We start from the raw sequence: 25,577 nt of genomic DNA on the forward strand, positions 1-25,577 counted from the left end.
CAGGAATGCAATGCAATGCCACCTGTTACCTGCTCCTCCCAGGCTGCAACCTGATTCCCACACCTCCCCGTGAACGCAGAACACTGACCACTTCCCTTCCCTGCCACTTCTGTCTCACCGTCTGTTCTTTCAAGCACAAAAGAGCTGACCCAAACTCAAAAGAGCTGACCCTCTCCCTGAGCTATAGAGCTGTCAAGAAAAATCCTGGTCCCCAGTGGATGGGCTTGGGTGGTCTTTCAGGGGCAACAGCACTGCATCATAGCAGCTGTTTCAACCCTTCAACACAGAGGCCTGCATACTCCCTCCAGCCCCTTCTCCAGGCCATTAGAACTTAATTGCCTGCAGACTGTTTCTCAGCCCTGGTCGCACATTAGTGTCACCTGGGGAGCTTTTGCAACATACTGAAGCCAGCACCATCCATAGCAGAATCTGTAAGAGTGGGCCTGGATGTAGGATTTTTTTTCTAACTTTTTTAAAAATTCAGGTTATCTTTTCTGCAGCCAAGTTCATAAATATTAGTAAAGTTCAATGGATTTTACATAGGTTCACACCCATTTAACCACCCGCCAGATCAAAATATGAACTATTTCCAGCCCTTGGGAAATTCCATTATGGCCATGGTTATGGTTTTAAACCCTCAGAGGTGATTCTAATGTGATCTGGGCTCTAAACCAGTAGAATGACCCTGGATAGGTCCTTTACCCCCACTCGGACTCAATCAGATTGGAACGCTACTGGTTTAGAACCCAGATCCTCTGTAGCCAGAGAGGATCCATTTTTCCAAAGATGGCAGTGGCTACAAGTTCCTCTCTCACTGGACAAAGAAGGGAGAAAAAAATAATCCTCAGTAGTGCATCCCGCTGTGTTTATTTGCACATATTCTTCTCCCACGACATAGTGAACATCTTGAAGGCAGAAACTGCATCTTTCCGAGAGCCTAACAAAGGGTGTTTGCATAGTAAATATTTATCAAATGGAGAAAAATGAAGAAATAGACATGTGTATTGGGGAGTCATGTTTGGTCTCCATTTAGGTTCCTCAAGTTTCTCTGGGAAGACAGACAGAGAGCAGCATTCAGTCCTTTTTGCAGTCTCTGCTTTCTTTCTTTGACCTCAAAAGGGCGAGTTCAGGAAAATGTTGATTCTGGGTCTTGTTCTTTTGCAGAGTTCACACTCGGTCTGTGCATAGGTGACACCAGTGACTTGTAGTGTAATCCTGCCGTGTTGAAAGCTGATGTCAACTGCTAAATGGGGGAAAGCAGGGCGTCTCGATGGTGATGTGTATGTATGTACACGTGCAGCCGGAAAATAAGCAAAGGACTCAGGAAATTGATGTTGTACCAGCAAAAGGCCACCGACACTTAGGAATGATCCATGTCGAATGCACATTGAGCTGCCCTGGGTCACCGGGGGAGGCATTTTTTTTTAATGTATAAAACTTACAAGTTTGAAAAATATGTATTTAGCCTGGAGGGCAGTTAAAAAGACTTTATTGTGTCAGCATCCCCAGATCATTTATACATTTTTCTGTCCATATATTTTATTCATAATGTCTATTTTATTCTTCATTTTGTCAACTTGGTGTTCGACATTACTGTTGCTCTTAGAAAACAACCCCGTTATCGGAACGAGGCCACATGACTGTGGATAAAGGCGAGAGCGTTGTCGGGCAAGGTTAAAAATCAGCACGGTGTTAAGCACCTGGGAGGGCTTCAGGGTTTGGGCTTGAGTTTATTGTTATATGGTTCCTGAGGCCTTGCATCAGGGCAGGTGTTGGGGAAGAGGGCTGCGGTTTTAACAATGACAGAGAACTCAGGGGGCAAAAGACTGAAGGCCATTCAGGTTCTTCACATGAAGGGAGGACCAAGGTTTGTTCACCAACAGGCAAGACAGAGCAGAGTGCTCACATCACACCACCCCCCAAAATGGCAAATAGAGCAAGATACAAATCACTGGCTTCCCATGGATTCTCTGGACAGCCCAAGAGGTCTTGGGAAATGACTGCCATGAGCTGAGGGCTCAAAACCTTGTATTTATTCAAAGAATGACTGCCCTGTTGCTGTCGGGTCACACAGATTGCTGGGCTACTTCAAGAATTGTTTCTTCTGAAATCAGGTTCTGGGCTAAAGATGTGAGAATTTTAGGATATTAGCTCTTCTTTCTGCCCTCCCACCCCACTTCTATACCAAAGCATGCAAAGCCTTTCACTGAATGCAATGAAAAAAGAATTTATCAAAGAGGAAGAGAAGCAAAGAGAAAGGAGAAAGAAAAGGAAGAGAAGAGGAAAAGAAAGGAAAGAAAGGAAGAAAAAAGGAAGAAAGAGAAGAAACCACACTGTACATTAGACAAGTGTTAATGGGAAAGTTCAGGAGAAGGAGTTTTACAAATAAGAAGAGATATTTTATTCTCCAGGGAAACAAGCATGATGTGTATTTCCAGTATATTTCATGTACATCTCCCAAATTAGCATGCTACCAATGGAGTGATATCACCAATATTAATATTGCTTCTTCTTCAACTGTGTCAGTCTGGCTTTTGCAACACACGTCTGTCAGCCTTGAGATGTTGGATCTCTGTGCGTCTAACCTTCCTGTCATTCAAAGTCATTTGAAAGTGGAAAGAGTAGGAACCCTTCTGACTTGGAAGGGCATTTGCAGACCTTCCTTTAGTGTGCTCTGTGTAACATGAATCCCAAAACCAAGGAAACAGAAGCAATGAGGGCTCATGATCAAATAAGTATGGATAATGCCTTTAACTCTATCTCGTTATTGGACATTCCCAGTGGACGTGAGCAAATGAATAGCTCTGAAAGCCCCTGAAATAAAGAAAATTGTTAAGCATCTAACATAGTACCTCCCAACTCTCTCTGGCCATGGAATGTTTTTTCTCCACCTGGAATTCTTTTAAACAAGTATTCTAAAGAACATGCTTTGAAATAAAAGCAAGAGCCCAGGAGACAGGAGACTTGACTAAAGACTAAATTGCCTTTGCAGGTCAGCTAGTCCAGCTTTTCATTTTAGAGATAAGAAAATGAAGAAACAGAAGTTGTGTGGTCAGTGGAGGGTCACAGAGGCAGAATTAGAACCCAATGACCCAGGACAAATGCATTTACCTCTGTGGGCCTCAGTTTCCCTGTCCCTATTGGACTAGATCAGAGGATATCAACTGGTAGGCCTTGAAACAGTCTTAGATGTGTCACCAAATTCTGAATAATGCGTGTATTTGTTGTCTGCTGCTGTGAAACTAATTACCCCAAACTTAATGGCTTTAAACAACATGTTTATTATTTCACAGTGTCTGTGAATAAGGAGTCCAGGCACCAGTTAGGTGGGCCCTCTGCATCAGGATTTCACAAGATTGCAATCCAGGCTTTGGCCAGGGCTGCAGTCTCATCAGAGGTTTGACTGGGGAAAGACCTACTTCCAAGCTCTCACACGTTGATGGTAAAATTCATTTCCTTTCAGCTCTAGGATTGAGGGCTCTGGTTTCTTGCTGGCTGTTGACTGATGGCTACCTTCAGCTCCTAGAGGCCATCTAGTATTAGACCCCCACCATGTGGGATTCCCCAACCTGACCATTTACCCCATCAAAGCCAGCAAGAGAGAAAGAGTCTCTTTCAAGATGGAGGTCACCATCCAGTGCATTACAATCATGAAAGTGACATCCCATCACCTTGCCGTATTCTATTGGTTAAAAGCAAGTTACAAGTCCCACACACACTCAAGGAGAAGGGACTACACAAGAACATGCACATCAAGAAATGGGGATTATAGGACCACTGTAAGAGCCTGGCTGCCACAATGTGCAAAATTTATTTTTGCTGAAAATGAGTATACCATTACAGAGATATTTGGTGGGGTAGACCATTGTCCTGAGATGATCATCTGATGTGTTGTAAAGCAACGTATACCTTGCAATAAGCTAAAAGTAAGAATTATAGCACAGAGCAGAATTGCATCTCACAAGGTGTAAACTTCTAAAAGCAGCTCGTAAGAGGAAAATTGCCTATAGTCAAAATTACCATTAAAAATCTTTTAAGCCATTCATAAAGTACAGTGCACTTATTTTGTGTATTACTACATTGTACATTACCTTGAACTGTAATTCTTATGCAGCTGAAGTTTAAAAATTATTCAGCCAGACTGAAGGCATGTCTATACCCAGAATCTGGGCATTCAAACCATCCTGCCTCAATATAAATTTCTAACAGTAAAGCAAATATGGATGAAGACTATTAAAGCATCTAGCCTCCAGAGATTATTTCATTCTGTTTTAAAAGTATGCTTCAGAAACCTTATAACATGCTAATAGGTTTGTTTGGTTGGTGAGAGTTAAACAAGATAAAACACATGAAACAAATCAGCCCTCAGCCTGGCACACACAGTGGGCAGTGAATTTTTGCAGACTGTGAACGTGCACCTTGATCAGACACTCAGACACACGTACACTGCCTTTTGAAGAGCTGCAGAAAACAACTTGGCCACATGTGTCCTGCTTGTCCAAGATGGCATTTTCCCCTGTAGTTTCCCAGCAGTTTCCACTCTCATGAGCACTGTGCCCATCTTCATGAGGAGAAGATTCTACAGTCAATGCCTTATTTGAATGAGCAAACAGGACATCTTACCTGTAGTCAGGCGTGGTGGCTGACATCTGTAATCCCAACACTTTGGGAGGCGGGGGTGGGATGATCACTTAAACCTAAGAGTTTGAGACAAGCCTTGGAAACATAGGGAGATCTTGTCTCTACAAAAAATAAAAAATTAGCTGGGTATGGTGGCACATGCCTGTAGTCCTAGCTACTCATGAGGCTGAGGTGGGAGGATCGTTTGAGCCCAGGAAGTTGAGGCTGCAGTGAACTATGATCCTGCCACTGCACTCTAGCCTGGGTGACAGAGGGAGACCCTGGCTCAGAAAAATAAAAACTTTAAAAAAAAATCTTACCTGTAATGATGTAACTGCACTCACATGACAAGCCTACAGTAAAGGAAGATGGGGGGGAGTACAATAAATATGTCTCATAGGCATGTAAGCACATAAGGACAGGGCAGTAGAGCAACCTACTTAGCAGTGTAGCGCAGTCACCCTGAACTCTTTTACAAATACCAGGAGATGTGGAGACATTGTAATGGAGGCTGCCTGGTAACTAATCGCTAACTTGTTCAGTTTGGGTGAAATCTGCCACCAGCATGTCTGTCTTTTGACGATATGTCACACACACCAAAAGGGTGCAAAACCCTGAATGGCAGTGATTGTTCCCTTATCTTTCCTTCCCTAAAAAGAATTAGGGTTCTAAGTCTGGTGTCAAAAATTCAAAAGCGACAGGAGCCAGGCAGGTAATGTATATAAGAAGAGAAGACAATAGAGAGGGAAATGGAGTAGGTGAAATGGCACCAGTCGCTCTATCTCTCTAAAAGAATTCAAATTTGGAGACTTTTCCAAGCACCGCGTGGGTGAGACATAACAGGCTTACAGCTGGATTCAGCCAATGAGCACGCTGTTCCAAGTTCTTAATTAAGGGCCTGCAGGTGGCAAGGTCTGTTTATATTGTCCCCCAAATCCTAGATTTTAAAAAAGGAAAATATGATGACCCTGTGTGGAAACAAAATAGTAGATTTTTTGTTGATCTGACCACACTGAATTATTCGAGATTTGGGGTGATACCACATTCATTCTCGAACTTGTAGCCAAACACCTCTGGGCAAGGCTAGGAGGAGATAAGATTTTTATTTTCATTTTCTTTCCATGAAGGACTGTCTCTCAGCAACTCTCACTACTGTTATCCCATCTGGTTGTAAGTGAAATAGAGATTTGGAATATCATTTTTATCTGCACATATTTAAAATGTAATGTCCAAATATTATGCTGTTTGAAAAGAGACACCTGTCCAAAAAATTCCCGGGAAGGTTTCAGAGAGTGCACTTAAGCTCAGATTTAGACACAAGTAAAGCTCATTTTTCATTTAGCAGAAACCTTCAGACTAGCCAAGACTTGGAATACATGCTGAACATTTTGCAAATACAGCAATGCCTCATTTATTTGACGTGGACTGTTCCATGTAAATGCATTTTACACATAACTGAAGCTTATCCCATTGCACATCAAATCATACATTTATTTTAGCCATTTTGCATGGGAATATTTCTGAGAGTGCATTACACACTTCCCTACCTCCTTAAATAGAATATGAGAAACATAATTTAATCTTTGCTATCTGACTCAGGGTCGCAGTCATGAATATCAAGTATTGGGCTGCTCTGGGCTGAAATAAAGGGATGCCCTGGGGTCCCTACAACATAAAAGGAGTTGTTTGACTTCACTTTGCAGGAGCTGAGGTTTCCACGCTTTTGAGAGTGTGCCGACCAGCTCTCCATCTCATCCTTCAGTGCTCTCACTATATCTAAAGGTCCTTTTGTTCCAAATCTCTTTAAATTTGTCTTGTCTGTGGAATAGGAAGGTAAAGTGAAGTGCCTTACTTGGTTGACCAGAAACCCTGGGTTATTTTCCCATTTTTAATATATTCTTGTACTTTGTTAACCTGCACAAGCTACTTGACCCTCTTGGCCTCTGTTCCACCATCTAAAAGTGAGAGAATTAAACACATTGTCTAAAATCCACCAAATCTGCTTCCATTTGCATAATTTTACGTGATCTTTGGCTGTGAAATGAATAAACTTGTTAAAATTGTGCTTAAACATAGAGACCGTGGGTCCCAAGTGAGCACTTCAACATCCCTGTTAGAAGCAGAATTCACTGGCCGTGTATTACCTTATTTGTTTATTGGTTCCATTATATTCTACATTGTTGAAATTGTCAAAGAAGTGACCACTCGATTAAATTGAAATATGATGCTGGCCAGGCACAGAGGCACTTTGGGAGGCTGAGTTGGGCAGATCACTTGAGGTCAGGAGTTCGAAACCAGTCCAGCCAACACGGTGAAACCCCATCTCTACTAAAAATACAAAAATTAGTCAGATGTGGTGGTGGGTGCCTATAGTCCCAACTACTCAGGAGGCTGAGACAAGAGAATCACTTGAACCTGGGAGGTGGTGGTTGCAGTGAGCCAAGATCACACCACTGCACTCCAGCCTGGGCAACAGAGCAAGACTCTGTCTCCAAAAAAAAAAAAAAAAAAAAAGAAAAGAAATATGATGCAGTTTCAGATATCTATTGCTGTGTAACTAATCAACCCCAAACCTAGCAGCTTCAAGCAGCAAAGGTTTGTTATTTCTTTGATTTCTTTAATTCTGTGGGTCAGGAATTCAGGCAACATTCTGAAACAGCTTGGTGGGGCATGATCTGGAGAAGCTTGCTTAATTTCTTCCACCTGCAAATGGGCTGAACTAGGAGGTCAAAGAAGTCCTCAGCCACATGCCTGGTGCTCCATGCTCCTCCACCTGATTGCTCTCCTTCCAATCTCCTTATGAACAGTCTTATTTCATAATGTAGTCCTAGCTTTTTTTTTTTTTTTTTTTTTTTGAGACAGAGTCTCGCTGTCTCCCAGGCTGAAGTGTAGTGGCATGATCTCAGTTCATTGCCACCTTCCCTTCCTGGGTTCAAGTTATTCTCCTGCCTCAGCCTCTCAAGTAGCAGGGATTACAGGTACCTGCCACCATGCCTGGCTAATTTTTGTATTTTTAGTAGAAGCAGGGTCTCGCCATGTTGGCCAGGCTGGTCTTGAACTCCTGACCTCAAGTGATCAGCCTGCCTCAGCCTCCCAAAGTCCGGGGATTACAGGCATGAGCCACCACACCCGGCCTAGTTCTAGCTTTTTTGCAACATGATGGCGGGCTTCCCCAAGGGAAAGCAAAAGCTGCTAAGCCTTTAAAGGATATCCAAGAATTGACACAATATTACCTCTGCCACGTTTTATTGGTCAAGTCACAACTCAAGGAGTTTCAAAAAAAGGAGATGCAGACCCCACTTCATGATGGGTGCAGTTCCACGCATGTGTACGAAGAAGAGTAATTAGTAGCTGCCATCTTTGGAAATTGCTACACGCTTAATACATACTCACATTATACTTTAGAAGACTAAAGGTTTTCTTTCAACATCAAAACTATTAATTAGTTTTGATGTGTGTGCCTAATCATTTTCTTAAGTAGTGTAGATTTGGTAAATAACACTTTTCCTCTGGGAAAGGAATAAAAAGACAATCCACACTTTTAATTGGATCCTTCTCTTGAAGTGAATTCCAAGTCTGTATTTTCTCTTGTAAACATACAGCAAACTTTCCACGTTTTGATCCTGTACTTCGTGAATCAAAGTGAAATCTTGGGAAAGAAAACATTACCTCTTTCTGAACTTTCTGTATAGGCGTGCTTGCCTTTGGTTGTTGTCAAAATTCTTTGAAAGTGTTTGCCCAACAAACCAAATTAAATAACTGTGATATTCTATGTGCTCTCTTGTCAAAGGAAGATAGGTTCCTTTCTCCTTTAGGTTTTTGTGGATTCCCATTTTTTGTTTGCCCTGTTGTTCATTTGTTCAGTTACTTATGCAGATTGTCTCAGCATATTCTATGTGCCAGGTTTTTAAAACAGGCAGTGAACAAGACAGACATCACGGCGCTCTCATGGAGCTGATGTTCTAGCATGGAAAGCAGATAATAAAGAAATAACTAATCCATTATAATTGCAACGAATGCTACGAAGGAAAAGCATAAAGGGTAGAAGCTAGATCGTAGGGGCCTACTTTGGTATGAGAAATCCTCCTAGAGGAAGTGATGTTTCAGCTGAGCTCTGGAGGTGGGTGGGTGTCCCATAGGTGAAAGAACCATGGAAAAAGGAGCCGAGGAGGACATTCCAAGCAGAGGGAAGAACACATAATAAGACCCCTTGGAAGGGAATGGAAACTAGTGGGTTCAAGGAACTGATAAAATCCAGTAACAGAAGCCAGGATGAAGATGTGTGTGACATTTAAACTAAAGTAGCCATTTAAAAGTTGTGCAAACTAAGGCATAGCACTCAAACTCTCTGAGTCTTGGGGTAAGGAAGAGAAAGGAAAATGGTGACAACCCTCAGTCATCCCCACTCACAAAGAGGCACAAACGGAAATCTCACTCATCACTTGGTTCATTGTTGTTGAGCTTGTAAATGTATTGATAACTTCTCCTAAGTGCCAGGCATTGTATTACATGCTGGGAGCACAAAGATGAATAATAACAATACGTTCACAGAAAAGATGAATTGATTGAGAGAAAAAGATAGAACCCTCCAGGAGCCCTCAGCTTAGTAGGGGGTTGGCATTGGAGGGTGGAGGAATGGAAAAGGCCCTGAAATGCAGGCAGAGAAATGATGAAACAATTCAGGGGGTGCGGTGAGATTAGATGAATATCTTTACAGCAGCCTCGAAGATTGATCAGGTTACTATGCCTTCTCTTCTATCCACATACCTTTCAAAATCGTATTTTATGTTTAAAAATGACAAAAAAAAAGGATGTACACTGGAAATAAAAGAACTTTCTAGGTTTTTTGTTAAATATGTAATTTTGGGTAAGTTCATCAAAGCTGAACTCATTTTGTTATTTATTTACTTATTTATGTAGAGAGTTTGGGTGAGTCATGCTCTCACTGCAGAGTTGAGTAGTTGCTACAGAACCCGTATCACCCACAAGGCTGACACTATTTACTCTCTGGCACTTTACAGAAAAAGGTTGCCAATCCCTGCTTTCTTGGTGTATTCATCCTTTTCATAAGGAGAAATTGCTCCAGGTAAAAGTCATCACAATAAATCATTTCTTTTATTTTTTTTTAATAACACCCTGTTTCAATGAGCTGCCTGCAATCCCACCATTAATGCTTCAGTGTTTTGGCTTAATGCTGGCTTCAAGTAGTTCTTTTCAAGAAGCAAATACCCCTGAGAGCAGTAGCTCATTATTTAGCTAATAACAGTGTGAGAAAGCAGTGTGGTGTTTAGCAAAAGGCAGTGGTCCAAGGAAAAGGCCACCAATATTCCCAAATGCAGCAATGTCTAGTTTTCCAGTCTGATTTCCCAGAGTGAAAGAAGCTCGTGTAGTCCAGGCCACAGGACCAAAAGGCTCCTGCCAGGCTGAACTCCCTAGTCTTGGGCAAAATATGCTGGGGACTTACTTATTCTATTTGCTGGATCCCAAAGAATCAAAGATAAGGATTAGAATGGTTGAGTTCACACAGAGAATTGTTGATTATGTTTTATCCTTTTAAATATGTGTAAGTCATAGAAAGCTCTGCAGTCAAAAATATTGATTGCATTGATCTCTGCCAACCACAGAAGCATGGGGCCCATGTGGGCTGCAGTGGAAAGGCTGTGAAATACTTAAAATAAAGACGTTATCTGATGGAAGATGCTTTCCTCCTCCTCTCCCCCACCCCGGAAGCAAGTTTGAACTGAAAATGCACAAATGCCAGTCAGCAAAAGGAAAAAGTACTTTTGCAGCTCCATTTAAACATCAGCATGCAGGCCTCGAGTCCAGCAGCACGTTCCAGGGCAGTAAGAATACAAATTTCTGCAGCATGCATGGATTTTACAAGAAGAGTGTCGGCGTGAATTGTATTACAAGGTCTGATGAGCAATGTTGGTTTCCTTACAGAGAGCAGCCCCTTTATCATTCAAAGGAAAAATGACATTGCCGATCAAAAGCCCTCTTTTTGCACACACAGCCCATGTTCTGGAGCAAAGTATTTATGCATCATTCCCTTACTCGGTTAATCAGCCCTCTGTTCTGCAGGGTGGAGCCCGTACTTGGGTCAGCCCCTGTGCTGAATGTTGGCAACAATGTCTATGGCCTCAACAAGTCTGTGAGGAAAAATGGACATCAATTTGAAGGTCCTTTGGTGGCAAAAATTTTCATCTTGTTGGTCTTTCTAAGAGCACAGGGCCAGACATGTAGTAGGGGTTCAGCCAGTATGTGTTAAACAAATGACTAGACGAACAGGTCGAATGTAATACAAGGAAGAGAAAATAAGCTTGGATCAGAAAAATAAACAACTAACAGCCAGGGAGGTTGGGAAGCCTCCAGAGACCAGGTGAGATTTGATCTGGGCCTTGAAGAATGCCTAAAAGTTCAGGAGGTAGAGAGAGAAAAGGGCATCTTAGAAGCATCCTTCTGGTAGGAGAGGGCAAAGGATGGGTTTTCCCAACCCTTTCTGGAAACAGGCACTTTATAAATCAATACAGCTGAGGCTCTCCATAAATGCACCCAAACCTTCCAGAATTCCACATGGAAACACTCCCCAAAGGCATTCAGAATGCACTAGAGCTTCATCCTGCTGCCTTTTGCATGATTTCTCAGGGCCTGGCAATTAAGACAATTGTTTCATCCTGTGTGATGATGTGAAGAGGATCCAAGAAGTGGCAGCATATCACTCCCAAACTAGCTTAGGACAGGGCAAGCAGGTACAGCACAAATGTTGCACAGAATTTTCCAGGTGGAAGGACAGAGGAAGATAGAAAAAGTTGGCATCATGGGCAGGAACACAATGTAGCTTCCCTGGGAGAAGAAGGGACAGTTGCTAGGCTCAATTCTGCTCAGCCTTTACTGAACCCCACCAGGCTGGGCACCATGCTTGGCATAGGGCATAAAACAAGGAAGTCAGCAGAGGGGCAGCTTGGTACAGTTGGTGAGAACATAGGCTTTGGAGGTAAATATTCTGTATCAGTCCATTTTCATACTGCTATGAAGAAATACCCAAGACTGGATAATTTATAAAGAAAAAGAGGTTTAATGGACTCACAGTTCCACATGGCTGGAAAGGCCTCACAATCGTGGAGAAAGGCAAAGAAGGAGCAAAGGCACATCTTACATGGCAACAGGCAAGACAGCGTGTTCAGAGAACTGCCCTTTATAAAACCTTCAGATCTCGTGAGACTTATTCACTATCATGAGCATAGCACGGGCAAGACTCTCCCCCATGATTTAATTACCTCCCACCAGGTCCCTCCCATGACATGTGTGAATTATGGGAGCTACAATTCAAGATGAGATTTGGGTGGGGACACAGCCAAACCATATCATATGCATTCACTCATTCCGTTCAGCTAATATATATTGAGCACCTGTTATGCTGTAGGCACTGAGTACAGTTGTAAAAAAGCCAAGTAAAGTGCTGCTCTTGTAGAATTTATGTTCCAGGAGAGAAATGCAATAAATATTAGTGCTTATTGAGTGCTTACTACAGGCCAGGCATTATCTCCAGTACTTTATATATGCATTAAATATAACATTTAAAACTCACAAGAAACCTATAAGTTACTATGACACTCTCATTTTACAGATGAGGAAGCTGAGTTTCAGAGAGTTTAAACAAGAGTTAGAACAGGGATACAAGGATTGGCCTTCAGAGTCTGGCCCTTAACCACTAGGTTGTCCCATCACAGGACAGAGAGTGGCCAGGGTTTGGTAAAGGGACAGAATGACGCAGGAAGCCCCTCTGAGCAGTGACATTTGGGCTGTACCCAAATGAGAAAGAGCCAGCCATGGCTAGAGTTTCATGACAAGGCTGAGAGTGGAATGGAGCAAAGCAGAGGGGACGGCTGTCTTGATCTCATGTGGGCTCTTCATTCACTTAAGCTATTTAACTTCATTCACTTAAGCTATTTAACTTCTCTGAGTCTCAGTTTAGTCATCCGAAAAATGGGGACAAAATCTTTAAGAGAATGAATACAATGCACTCACCCAAAGCCTAGAGCGGAGCAAGCACTCAACAAATGTGGCCATTATTCCTGTTAACAAGACAATTGCTTCTCTGCAGAATGTCACAACTGAGAGAGAGACTAATTGTTACTCTACAGTGTGGCTAGATACCAAATGTTTCTCATTCCCCGGACTCATTGACATTCTGGGTGTGGTGCACTTCAAGCATTTGCTTTCCCTTCTTCATGAGAAACCCTATCACCTTTTCTGGGCCATCAGCCTAAACCTCAATGGCCAAGCATCTTTCTGAGCCTATTCACTACCATCATCATCACTGCCAACACTGCCATCATCATCGTTATCATCGTTACGGTCATTATCTTCATTGTGAACCTTAGCAAAGCACGTACTGTGTGCCAGGCTTTGTCCTAAGCGCTTGACCCTTGTTCTCATTCACCCATCATAGTGGCTTCTAAGGTTGGTTTATTATTTTCCCTGTTTTTCAGATGAGGAAACTGAGGCATAGAGAGGTTGAGTAACTTGCCCACAGTCACACAGCGAGGAGGTGCATCTGAACCAAGGCAGTCTGGATCTGCTGGTCCTGTCTAGAAACACTGTGTTTCCCATCTTCAGGATTTTTGCCTCTGGGCAATATTTTCCTGCCACTATTTGCATCAGTTTTTTTCATTGCCTCAATTCACACTTTTTACTTAAATGAACACTTTGTAAAACCACATCCTAGATGAAAATCAGTCATATTTGTCATTAAAAAGGGAGCACTATAACAATGAAAATGCAATAACAAGAAAACTGTAGCATCAAAATCCTTTCTATAAGTGTTGCCAGTAGAAGGCTCAGAGCCCACGGCCAGCTCTTTCTTTGCAGAAAGGGGAGATAACAAGTGTTAGGGGGTGTTAAAAACACATCAGCACAAAGCTCACCTTTTGACTTCAACAGAAAAAATAAAAAAGAATTAAAGAAGGAATTGTCCTACTCAACTACCTGTCTTCCTCCAGCATTCCCTCCCACTTTGGGAGAGACTGAAGTAGAAGGGGTTTGGGACCTGTGGTCAGGGGACATGTTTGTAACAAGCTGTGTGTGCTTAAGCAAGACCTTGTGCCTCCTCTGAGTGATGAAGACATCATTCGAGTTTAGGGTCATCATCATCAAGAAGCAATTAGCTGGCCAGTGCCCATGCATGATAAACTTTTCTCTAGACAAATTAGAAACATAAGTCCCAATAGAAATGAGGTTTCCATAAAGTTACAATTAGTGAATTTAATAGACTCTTTCTTGGTCTGAAATTCACCCAACAACATGCATTCCACAATTTTTGTGGAACAACCACAATATACCATCACTCTAGGGCGCAACTGGTTTTCAATGGTGAGATTGTTCCTTCTAACTTTAGAAAAATGAAAATATCCTCCATTTTTATTACACAATGTTCATAGTAATTCATCTTTCTTCTTTTGTGTGTCCATCTTTAGCAAAATTAAAGTTTGATCCCTTATATCATTCCTTCATATTTTTTTTTCTGGAAATTTCGCTGGTCTGTCTTTTATATCCCCAAATCTGAGAACTCCTGGACTAAGTGGGTCCCTCTGGGCTCAAGTATGTTGGCACCCATTTGTGTGATGCTTTATAGAAATTTCTCGACAGGTGTGGTGGCTCACGCCTGTAATCCCAACACTTTGGGCAGCCGAAGCGGGCGGATCACGAGGTCAGGAGTTCAAGACCAGCCTGGCCAACATAGTGAAACCCCATCTCTACTAAAAATACAAAAATTAGCCAGGCATGGTGGCACACACCTGTAATCCCAGCTACTTGGGAGGCTGAGGCAGGAGAATCACTCGAACCCGAGAGGCGGAGGTTGTGGTGAGCCGAGATCATACCACTGCACTCCAGCCTGGGCAATAGCGTGAGACTCCGTCTAAAAAAAAAAAAAAAAAAAAAAAAGAAGGAAAGACATTCCTAAGCCAGCAGATGACAAATTGAGTGAAGGGAGGTGGAGACACCAAGCAAATTGAAGTCTGATGCCTCATCTAAAGGAGCGGCTGCTTCTCACCTCTGGGGAATTGTTGTCATGGACAGTGTGGACCTGTGGACCTGGTGATGCCAGATCTCATGTGGTCTCAAGAGAAGGCACAAGCCTGATTTTCATGGTGAGTCCCTGTGAGCTGGATCTGGTGGATGAGCCACAAGAGGGCCGCCATCCCCTGCTTTTTCTCATTAACCAGCTTAAGTCATGTCACAGAGACAGGTGGTAAAAGGAGGCAGCAGGGATGTCATGGAGAGAGCTTGGACTTTGGGCCAGTGGATCTCAGGGCCTTGCCATTCATAGCTGGGTGACCCTGGGCAGAAAAGACAACCTCTCTGGGACTCAATTTTCCTATCTGTAAATCAGAGATTTTTATTCTACTTCCTCAATTTTATTCGAGATCAGAAATAACGTCTAGTGTTACAAGGCAGAGGACAGTGATTTTATTTTGTAAGTAAAAGACTTGAGTCTGGGCCAGGCACCTGTAATCCTAGCACTTTGGGATGCCAAGGCGGGTGGTTCACTTGAGGTCAAGAGTTCGAGACCAGCCTGGCCAACAGGGCAAAACCCCATCTCTACTAAAAATACAAAAGTTAGCTAGGCATGGTGGCAGGCATCTGTAATCCCAGCTACTCAGGAGGCTGAAGCAGGATAATTGCTTGAACTCGAGAGGTGGAGGTTGCAATGAGCCAAGATGGCACCACTGCATTCCAGCCTAGGCAACAGAGCAAGACCCTGTCTCAAAAAAAAAAAAAAAACATGACTTTAGTCCCGCTCTTCTGTTCTCATTCCCCATGATCATTTCTGGGTGCCACTGGCTGGCCTTTTTCTAGCTTTCTGCCTCCTCTTGAGCTGGTGACAAAGACCCTGACCAGTGACTATCCAAGGCTTTCCAAGCCCAAGCTGCCACTGGGGAGGGCCCTGAAGCAAATACAGGGAGCTGGGCCTTGTGTTTCTAGGCCTGGCTCCTCCTGAGCCCAGAATTCAGTATAAAGCCATCTTCTTGGCAAGAAGGCAAACACCCACGTAAAACGCTAGCCTACAAGAAATCATGACCCTTTCCTGCCCACCATGGAAGTAAGACATCACCCTGTTCTCTTCCTGGAGCCTCTGTGTTTAGTGCTCATGGAAACCAGTATCTTTGGGGCTGTGAGTGAATAAGCTCAACCCTTAGCAGATTTGCCTCCAGGGTGGGTCCTAGAAGAAGGTCACCAGCCTTCCCAGTTTATCTGGGACTAAGGGACTTACTGAGATGCCAGACTTTTCTGTTTAAAACCACAAAAGTCCCAGGCAAATGGGACAAGTTAGTCACCCTGCTCCAGATCTTGATATGGAAAAAGCATGTTGGCCTGGGAGAAGATTCTTTCCAGCTCTAAAATGTCAGTACTGTGAGTCCAGGTGTGTTCTTGGACCCCAAGCCACTCCTTGGGGCTGAGGCACCTATCTGAGCTGCTGAGCCAGTGCCTGAGAGCCAGAGGCTGGCACACATCTGCCAAAACAGACAGTGCTCCAGGTGACTCTTACAAAATGACCTTCCTTGGTTCACAAGGTGACATCGATTTGCTATCTTGGCTTGAGTCCCTACCTTCTACCATGTGAAGTCTGTAGAAAGTGCCCTGGAAATACTTGTTTGATGAATGAATGAATGAATGAATGATGTAGTTAAAGTTTAAAGGTTTAATGGAAAAAGAAATAGGTGAATAAATAAATAAGTGAAAGGACGACTTGGTTTCAGTTCTCAGGATTCTTTCTTCCCATCAAAGCCACTCGTTTTCATTGCTTTGGAGGGCATTTTTTTTTTTTTTTTTTTTTTTTTTTTTTTTTGACAGAGTCCTGCTCTGTCGCCCAGGCTGGAGTGCTGTGGTGCAATCTCTGGTTACTGCAACCTCCGACTCCCAGGTTCAAGCGATTCTCTTGCCTCACCCTCCTGAGTAGCTGGGATTACAGGCGCACACCACCACACACCACACCCAGCTAATTTTTTTTGTCTTTTTAGTAGAGATGGGTTTTCATCATGTTGGCCAGGCTGGTCTCAAACTCCTGACCTCAGGTGATCCACCCGCCTTGGCCTCCCAAAGTGCTGGGATTATAGGCCTGAGCCACCGCACCCAGTCTCCTCGGAGGGCTTTATTACATCCTCATGATCACATCATTTAAGACCAACTGACTTGGAGTAAATCCTGGGCTACAGGGGCAGACGAGTAGGGCAAGTCCTGGCTCTTGTGGTCCCTCCTGACATCTCCGGACGCCCTGTTCGTCTGTACACAGAGCTGCAGGGGAACTTCCCAGTCTCCTTCACTAACATGCAATGGCCATCCCTGTAACTGGGCTCCTGTCACTCCCTTCCACAGCAAACATTTTCTTTTTAGCTCCAGCATTTTTGAGAGGATGCCTCCACTCACAGGAATGGTTCCAGTGGCGGGATGCTCAGGTCCTGAGATAGAGATATGTGGGTGAAGTTTTTGTGTCTCTGAATCATCAGAGAGCAGGCAGCCATCTCCACTGGACACAGCACTCATGGTCCAACAGCAGGCGGGTCCAGGGTAGAAGCCCTAGGTAGGATGAGGGAGAAGGAGGCAGTTTCCTTTTCTATTTTTTGTTTTTGGTTTTGTTTTGTTTTGCTTTGTTTTTTGAGACAAGGTGTTACTCTGTCACCCAGGCTGGAGTACAGTGATGCAATATTAGCTCACGGCAGCCTCAAACTCCTGGGCTCAAGCAATCCTCCGAACTCAGCCTCCCCAGTAGCAGGGAGCACAGGAATGCATCACTATGCCTGACTAACTCATTGGTATTTTTTGCAGAGATGGGGTTTCACCGTGTTGCCTAGGCTGGTCTTGAACTCCTGAGCTCAAGTGATCCACCCACCTCAGCCTCCCAAAGTGCTGGACAGATTCCTTTTCATCCTCAAAGCCTCTGATCACATGTCACCTCCTCCGTGAAGCCCTTGCTGACCTTCTCAGGCAGAGCTAGTAGCTCTTTCTCCTGTGATCCTGTGGCACTTTGCCCATCTGCTATGATTTTGATGCATTACAAAATGTATTGCCCCTACTATTCTCCTCTATTAGATCAAGAGCACCCGGGATCAGGAATTGTGTGCCCAGGGCTCAGCCCTGTGTCGGGACAGCCAGTTTTGTGCTCAACAAAATTGGCTAGTTGTATTTGTAAGCTAACAAATAGCCAAAGTAATAATAAACAGAGTGACAACAGTCAATGCAGGTCTAGCCACCGCCAAATGCATGAATCTGGCAGAATTCCTGAGGCCTAATTATCAGGGAAAAGACTTGGCAAGTGGCATGGAATAATCCAGAAGCAGTGTTTGGTCTTGGTTAAACTGTGTTATGAACACAGGGACTGTGAAAATGGAGATCCATGTTTTTCCACCAGAAGCATTTTATTTTTCTATGTTTGTCTTGGTTTTTTGATTCTTATGTTGTCATTTCCCCGAGTTGAGATCTCCAGCAGTTCCTGAATTGTCTTGGAGCACTGCTCTGTGCAATTTCACCTGACCTCCTTACATCTCTGATGGGAGGGCTTGATTTAACTAAGGTATTGATTTAACAGGGACTTTCCCTGAAAATCTAGATCTAAAAAGTCATCATCTTAATCATTAGTAAAGAGGAAGGTGGAGAGGCAGTGCTAGGTTGAGAACCCTGGGGAGGAAGCTGCATGTGTGGACATTGAAGCAGGCCTGGGAGAGCAGCTGGCGGTTGCGCGTGGACACCACTGCCCTCCAGTGGAACACATGGCAGGTCAGCTCAGGAAGGGCCACTGCTCCCTTTGGCAGGACTTCAGCGATGGGCCAGGAGTGTCCACACCTGGGTTTCTGCCACGAACTCTGTCTTCTAGAAGCTCTCCTTAAGGTCTACACATCGTATAACAGAGGCAAGTTGCTGCAGGAGGGGGAACTGCTTTGTTTGTTTGTTTGTTTGTTTTTAACTGTGTGACTTTTTTGTACCAATGGAAATAGGAGGAAGTAAAGCAAATTAAGGCCCTCCCAGCAACTTTAGTATCTTTTTTTTTTTTTTTTTTAGATGGAGTCTCACACTGTCACCCGGGCTGGAGTGCAGTGGAGTGATCTCGGCTCACTGCAAACTCTGCCTCCCAGGTTCAAGTGACTCTCCTGCCCCAGCCTCCCAAGTAGCTGGGATTACAGGCATCTGCCACCACGCCCAGCTAATTTTTTGTATTTTCAGTAGAGACGGGATTTTACCATGTTGGCTATGCTGGTCTCGAACTTCTGACCTCGTGATTCCCCCCTCCTCAGCCTCCTAAAGTGCTGGGATTACAGGCGTGAGCCACTGCGCCCCTCCCAACCTTGGTATCTTGAAGCAAGTGTCTTACACCTGCACCACCCCTGCTGCCTCTTTCTCGGCTTCATGCTTTGAGAATGGGAGAGAGGACTGTGCTTGTCACAAGAGAACGCATTGCTAATGATGGAATTTTAGATATTAAAGGGACAATGACTTTTGTCAGATTTGTCCGCATCCATTCACATCAGCAAACATTCCATGATTGCCTTTGATATGTCTAAGCAAAGGAACTTGGAGTGCTAAGCAAAGGAAGACAAGACAGGGACTTCTATCCTGGTTGAGTTGCACTATTAATAGATAAGGATATTAATAGATAAGACATCTCAGGCCATGGATAGTTAAGATCTCAGTATTTACAAACTTATCACTTGTAATTTAGTCTATTCCTCAGCAACGCCCATGATAGAGGTGCAGTAACTTATCTTTTTGCTGTACATGAATTTGATTTGAGCCGCAATATTAATGGGAAGGGGTGATTCAATTGGTCACTAAGCGCCCCTAGACAGCCCCCCCAGCAACCACCTCCCAATAAGGCTTTGCCTGCCTCCATGCATCACTGTGTGCGCCATCATGCTGACGATGTGGTACGATAACTGTTTGGTCGTGGAGATGTACCATCAGGTTGGAGGAGGAAATAGTATTAGTAAGAGCTGAAATATCTTATTGTAGAAAGTTATTTATAGGAAATGTGTGACTCTTGAAGAAAGTAAGAATTAGGAGAAACCCAGGAGCCTATATCAGCAAACCTCTGTTCACAATTTTAGTAATCTGGGAAAATCTTACACTACCTGCCTTGCAAACTGGCGAAAATTAGCAGGTCTACAATTATGATGATCGGATTCTCCGAGATGAAAATTAGGTCCCGTCATATATAAGTTCAGATGTCCCTGGAAAGATCCAAGGAGGAAATACTTGAAATAGAGCTTGTTCTGGAAAATATTTGAAATTGAGAAGGTCGTGGAAACCGTACATGCAGCACTGTGCATGCAGCAGGATGTGTATAAAGTCTGATGAGGACATAGATGAGAGTGCTTGTGAGCCCACATTCTCAAACCACACCAAGTACACAGCCCCTGATAGCGAGACCATGCTTGACCATCCACATTTGTTGGGTAGAATTTATCAAACCAGAACATACAGGTCACAAGTTGTTCCTTCAATCAAGGAAGATCCCCTCGTCATCTGGACACTAGCTGTGGGATGTCAAAGAGTTCTCAGGCCCCTGAGTAACTAATGACGTACTGCCATTAACTCTATTATTTATTAGAAATGACAAATGCGTGGTGGCGGTTGCCTGTAGTCCCAGCTACTCGGGAGGCTGAGGCAGGAGAATGGCTTGAACCCGGGAGGCGGAGCTTGCAGTGAGCCAAAATGGCACCATTGCACTCCAGCCTGGGCAACAGAGCAAGACTCTGTCTCAAAAAAAAAAAAAAGAAAGAAAAGAAAAAGGAAATGACAAATGCATTGGTCCAAAACCTACAGTGCTTCCTGGAAGACCCTCCAAGTGATGTAACAACGGTTATCTTCCAGAGATGCAATATTAGTCCTGTGATTGCCTGTTTACTTATTCATTGATACAATAAATATTGACCGAGTGCTTGCTATGTGACAAGCACTGAGCTAGGGCTGGGAAATCATCAGTGAATAGTCAGAGAAAGTCCTTGTTTGCAAGAGCTTAGACTCTAGTTCGAGGAGAGAAAATGAACAAGACCACTTCAGGGTATGATAAGAGCTTTGAAGGCATCAAAACAGGCTAGGGAGCCTGGGTGGAAACTAGTGTAAAGAGGATGACAAGGAAGTCCTGACCAATGGGAGACCTTTGCAGTGAGGAGTCAGCCACACGGAGAGCAGCAACGGCCAGCAGCCCAAGGCGAGAGTGCACTTTGCATTTGAGGAACAGAAAGGTTTCATGACTGCAGACTTGTGAATTTGGAAGCAAGTGGGAAGAGGCCAACCAGGGCCTGACCCTTGGTAAAGATATGCAAAGTGAAGCCTTGGGAGTCATTTAAAGCAGGGGGCTGGGATGTGTGCTGGTTATACATTACGGGAAGATAAACCTGACAATGGTGCTCACCCTTAGACTCCAACACACACTTCCATCATGACCAGTAGGAGGAAATGTGTGCCAAGATTGCTAAATTTCCAAGATTGCACGTAACTCCCAGCATGCTTCATCATTGCTGCATTTTATAAAATATCCACATAAACAGAAATATTTGAAATAGAGCCTATTCTGGAAAATATTTGAAATTGAGAAGGTCGTGGAAACCGTACATGCAGCACTGTGCAAGCACCAGATATGTATAAATCCAACTCTGTTTGTAAGTAGTTGGAATCTCAGCATTTACAGACTTATCATTTGTAATTTGGACTCTTTATTCCTGAGCTACTCACATCATAGAGGCATAATAATTTGTCCTCTCTGCAATGTTGATCAGAAAGAGTGATGTGAACTGTCCAGAACATCTGTGCACTAGCCAATAAATGATTGAATATTGATAAGCCATTGATAATTGATTATTCAACACACAGAATCAGTAGCAAAGCATTTTCTTGTCTAATTTGATGAGGAATTAGCATCTTTCTATTCTAATCATAACAGCATTAAAAATTATGTTTTTCCTTTTTCCCAGTGGTTGCCAGGAAGCTCATATACAAAGTGAATGGTTAATCACAGTAACCATTCTAATTTTTATCATTAAGATATTTGCTTTATCCTCCTTTTTTGGCTTTTTTAATTTATTTCCGTTATATGTCACCTTAAATCTTTTTGTAGCTAAAGGTGGAATATCAATTTTTTTAATTGCATGTTTAAAGCCATAACCCTGGCCTGCTTGATAGATACTTTAGAAATGTTATATCCACCAGCGGCAGGGTGTGAATAGTTAATTGAATCAGCAATTAAATACATCATTATAGATAATTTCTAGAAAATGTTAAGCTTCAGGACTTTAGCCAAGAATGTATCACCCAGGCAAGTATCATTTCTACTAGAAAATCAGGTTCTACCATAAATTCAAGGTCTGACTATTGCCATCGGAAGGGTTTCAAGCTTAATATAAACCAGGAATGTTTCTCATCACTCGAATGCATTTGCCAAAGAACTTCAACTTCTGTCTCCTTTCCTGTTGAACTTTAAAAACCGGAGAGGCAACTGTCTGTCGAGACTGTTTTGTCTAGAGCAGGGCTGGAGGCAGGAATCCAGCATTATAAGTTTCAATTCTTGGTCCTCAACTCAAAGCTTTGGGAAGCACCTTCATTGTACCCTGTTAATCACAAAATTTACTTAAAAATAAAAGAGTCTGTCTTCTCTTTGCTTCCTACAAAGCAGGATGTATGGGGGCGGTGATTATACACAGACCCCAGGACTGTATTTCTGTGATCTAGCTTCGAAAACCATTTATGGCTGAATTTAACTCCGGAAAGCCCTGCTTTCTCTTTTCTTCTGATCCTCCATATCAACTTCAGTCTCATGACTCTGGCATTTACTGGCACAGGTGACAGTAAACACACTGCAGCCATTAACCAGATAATCACCCACATGTGGGATTTGGTCATAAACATGAGCCTTGCATCTAGACTAATTATATGGATGATGGTTGGGGGGCGGGGGGGAAGGAAGAATGCCAAATTCTGGAAGATATTCTAGGTGGTTTTCCGTAACTTTTCTAAAAACCAAGAAATCAGCTAAAAACAGCAAGCACTTTATTTTTTAATAATATAACTAATAGGCATCCACTGGAGGAAAAGAAAGAGAAAGAGAGAGAGAAAAAGAGAGAGAGAGAGACAGGGAGGACAGAGCCAGGCCAATGTTAATTTGTATCATTAACATTTTGGGACACATTAAGGTTTACTACAAAAATTCTAGATCAGGGTTGATACACTGAAACCCTCAGGCCAAATCCAACCCATTGCCTGTTTTGTAAATAAAGTTTTATTGGAACACAGCCATGTCCATTTGTTTACATGTTATCTGTGGCTAATTTCACGATACAATGGCAGAGTTACAGAGACCATATGGTATGCAAAGCCTAAAATATTTCTTTATTATGTGCCCCTTTCCAGAATAAGTTTGCCAGCTCCTGATCTAGACTTTTTTGTCTCTACATATTTATCTTTTACATAGTCTTTGAACTTTTTTTTAACCTTTTGGCTTGAAATAATTATAGACTCATAAGAAGGTGCAAGGAAATGTAAGGAGAAGCCCAGTGCACCCTTTCCGAAGCTTCCCCCAGTGCTTGCATTACTATAGGACAATATCAAAGCCAAAGCTAGTTCAGATTTCACCAGTTCATCTGCCATCATTTGAGGTGATATGTAGGCTTTTTAAACATAAAAGGAGTATGAAATACAATGCCTTTAACGTTAGGAGTGATAATAATGAGAAGCCTTCAATTGACAGACTGAAGAGAAAGAAACATGAATACAGTTAGTGGAGCCTGAGAATCTCCTAAGAGTCCGATATGATCCAACAGTCCTAAGAAAACCAGAACTATTTCCTCTGTACCAGTAGTCACTCCTAAGTCATAACAGCCAGGACATTTGGGTAGAGATTGTATGTTTTATTTTCTCCTAAACTTATAATCCTCTCTACTTTCCTTCTTCTGCATCCCCATCATCTTGACACTAAAAAAAGAAAAAGAAAGACGGAAAATGTGTGCATGAAATGTGACCAGGGAATCAAAGATGACAGAGCTTTGATAAGGTCCAGAAAGTCTCAGCCCCTCCAAAGCAAGCAATTAAAGAGAAAGGTGACGTTCGGTTTATTCAAATATGTTTATCTGACATCTGTCTGGGTTTCATCTGAAGTGTGTAGGCTCCTTCTGGATCCTTCCCCACAAGGGCCTGGCTTCAGTATCATGCACTTTGCGTGGGATGAAATTCTCAAGCCTCAACAGCTAAGGAAAGCTGCCAGGGTGTCTGGCAAACTGTGTAAGAGGGAGAAACACCCCAGCTCTGAATTCAGCCTGCTGTGAATTATATTATAACCAATTGGTTATAATATATGGACAGAGTTACCAGGTGTCTATGCAGGCTTTGGATGTACTAATGTTTGCTTGTGTTGAGTGAGGCTGGGCTAATGAGCCTAGGTTACAGGTGTTTGGGAGAAGCATGAATACAGTTGGTAAGGAATAGTGATAAAGCTTTGTTCTGTTTTGTTTTTAACAAAGGCTACTTAAGAAGCTGGAATTATAAAGTATTGTGGTCTGAGAAATTTATAGGGCAGCTTGAACGGAAGGTAGTAACTAACCAGGGAGAAGCCACGGAAAGCTCTGAATCCTCTCCTGGACACCAGAGAACGTGCCAGAAAAGCAGGCAAAACCGAGGTGCTTGGTTCTTCTTCCAGGACCTGGTGGGAGCCAGGAGATTTAATATGAGGGAGCACAGCCGGGCCAGGGGGAACCAGAATCCTGATACCGGGTGGCACCGCCCACCATGCATGACCTCTGAGGGGAGAGAGGGGAGAGGGGAGAGGGCCAACAGGAAAGCCAGGCAGGAGCCAGAAGAACGAAGAGCAGAAAGGAGCCAGGCGTAGAGAATGGACAGTAGGTGTCAGACCCTGGTGTGTGTGGCAGAGGTGACCACCATGGCTCAACGGGAGTCAGTCCCTCAGCCAGATGATGAATATTCACTGAATTCCTGCTGTGTTAGTCAGAGTCCCCTAAGGAGACAGATGGCAAACTCAAATTAGGAGAATGTATAAGGGTTATGACAAGCAGAATGTTTTTCTGGGTGGAGTCAGGGCATGGGACAGAACCACAGGGATGGGGCAGGAACCCCTTCCTGGTGGCGGCAGAGCTCTTGACACCTCTGGGCTTGATGGGCCAAGGGGAATGGATGATGTTTGGAATCTGCAAATAGAAAGTCATTTGGAGAGAAGCAACAGTGACTCTCAGTCAGGGGTTGGAACGAGCTTGAGGCAAGTGTGCAGGGATGGAGCCAGGAGGACAGAGGCTCCATCTTCACTGCCCTCCTCTGGGGTCCCGTTCGCTGAATACATCTGAAGCCAGAGGGCAAGGAGGTCTCCTGTGCAGAAGGCAGGGTGGGGAAGGGCAGATGAGCTAGAGCGTACCCCACCGAAGATTCTGGCATGGCTACCACGTGCCAGGCACTGTGCTGAGCCTGGGACTCATCCTGCTGAAGCCTGAAGGCAAAGCAAATCATCATGACTGAGCCAAAGCCATGAAGAGGCCTCAGTGCTCTGGAATCACCTAATAAAAACAGCTCCTAGCCTAGTCTTGGGGGTCCAGAAAGATGCCTCTAAGGTTTGGGCATTAGCTATGGAGAGAACAAAGAAGACTGTCAAAGACAAAGGCAGCAGCATGTTCAAAGGTCCTGGGGTGCAACACAGCATGTTTCAGGCCAGAGGGGAAAAGGCAAGAAGAATGAAAAAGACGATGGTAGAACACAGGGGCTGATCACACGAGGCCCTGTGGCTTTTTAAGGAATTCACACATGACCCTGTGGGGGATGAGGAGAACCCAAAGTATTTTCAATGCAGAATGGATCTTAAAGGGTTTGTGTGTATATGGGCACACACATGCAGGCATGCACGTGTTTGGAGTGGTGTGTGAAGCTGAAAGCCAAATGGAATGAGGAGGCGAAACTGGAGATGTCTA

At 43.5% G+C, this 25,577-nt stretch overlaps 1 protein-coding gene across 2 annotated transcripts in view; it reads left to right on the plus strand.

The window, feature by feature from the left end:
* TSHZ2 (teashirt zinc finger homeobox 2) overlaps positions 1-25,577 on the plus strand; it is a 514,929-nt gene that overhangs the window by 334,812 nt on the left and 154,540 nt on the right. Inside the window, exon 3 of one of the 2 annotated variants that reach the window (XM_054468259.2) lies at positions 1,165-16,405. The exons of the other annotated variant lie outside the window; for it this stretch is intronic. The gene's annotated coding sequence lies outside the window, so the exon portion shown is untranslated. Of the gene's footprint in view, positions 1-1,164; positions 16,406-25,577 lie in introns of those variants that run through there. 2 annotated transcript variants of the gene reach the window in all.

This window comes from Pongo pygmaeus, chromosome 21 (assembly GCF_028885625.2).
Source record: "Pongo pygmaeus isolate AG05252 chromosome 21, NHGRI_mPonPyg2-v2.0_pri, whole genome shotgun sequence".
Lineage (NCBI taxonomy): Eukaryota > Metazoa > Chordata > Mammalia > Primates > Hominidae > Pongo > Pongo pygmaeus.